Source organism: Lottia gigantea (genome assembly GCF_000327385.1).
Source record: "Lottia gigantea unplaced genomic scaffold LOTGIsca_127, whole genome shotgun sequence".
NCBI lineage: Eukaryota > Metazoa > Mollusca > Gastropoda > Lottiidae > Lottia > Lottia gigantea.
The window spans coordinates 660,949-661,913 of NW_008707370.1; positions in this window are offsets into that span (position 1 = coordinate 660,949).

The following is a 965-nucleotide window of genomic DNA, read 5'->3' on the forward strand; positions in this document are numbered from 1 at the left end:
AAAATGATAGAAGAGACGGTGTTGGACTTGGCAAAAAAAAGAATTTTTTAAAAAGCTTCAAGTGGGACTCGAACCCGGGTCCTCAAAGATGCCAGGCAAATGCGCAAACCACTGGGCCACCGAGACCTGGGGTTAGCGAGGGTTAACCCTAGGGTTAAGCTAGGGTTAAGCTAGGGTTAACCCTAGTTTTGAAAAATCAATTAGGGTTAGCTCAGGAAAGGCTTAAAGCTTGGTCCAAGATATGGTTTCCGCATATGAAATGAAAGAGCACTTCGTTGCGCATCTTCTCAACACCAAATGGTTCGGAAAAAAAATAACACGGGGGTTTAACTGGGCCCGAAGCAATTTATACCCCAGTGGCCCCAAAGGGGTTAAAGTGGACGCTTTGGTTTAGCCTAGGGTTGGGCCGTTCTAGATTTCACAGGCCTCTTTTCTCTACTTAAAATGATAGAAGAGACGGTGTTGGACTTGGCAAAAAAAAGAATTTTTTAAAAAGCTTCAAGTGGACTCGAACCCGGGTCCTCAAAGATGCCAGGCAAATGCGCAAACCACTGGGCCACCGAGACCTGAGGTTAGCGAGGGTTAACCCTAGGGTTAAGCTAGGGTTAAGCTAGGGTTAACCCTAGTTTTGAAAAATCAATTAGGGTTAGCTCAGGAAAGGCTTAAAGCTTGGTCCAAGATATGGTTTCCGCATATGAAATGAAAGAGCACTTCGTTGCGCATCTTCTCAACACCAAATGGTTCGGAAAAAAAAATAACACGGGGGTTTAACTGGGCCCGAAGCAATTTATACCCCAGTGGCCCCAAAGGGGTTAAAGTGGACGATTTGGTTTAGCCTAGGGTTGGGCCGTTCTAGATTTCACAGGCCTCTTTTCTCTACTTAAAATGATAGAAGAGACGGTGTTGGACTTGGCAAAAAAAAGAATTTTTTAAAAAGCTTCAACNNTGGGACTCGAACCCGNNGG